The sequence below is a fragment of the Penaeus monodon genome, chromosome 15, assembly GCF_015228065.2.
Source record: "Penaeus monodon isolate SGIC_2016 chromosome 15, NSTDA_Pmon_1, whole genome shotgun sequence".
Lineage (NCBI taxonomy): Eukaryota > Metazoa > Arthropoda > Malacostraca > Decapoda > Penaeidae > Penaeus > Penaeus monodon.
Genome location: NC_051400.1, coordinates 49,683,298 through 49,683,539, shown reverse-complemented (window position 1 = coordinate 49,683,539; position 242 = coordinate 49,683,298).

Here is a 242-nt window from a genome sequence, read left to right as displayed (position 1 = left end):
GATGTCCGAAACGGTTATCGATTGGAAGTAACATCCGAGCGCTTCAGATCTATCAGAGTATCGATCGCGAACCTGGCAGACGGGACACGACTTCCTCCTCTCTTATTCCACGCCATGAGATCCCCGCCTTTCCGTCTCTTCCTGGTCTGATTCAGTTCGTGCTGGCTTTCACACAGACAAGGAAAACAAATCAAGAGAAAACAAAAAAGAAGGCTAAAAAATATAAGAATACACCGGCAGAT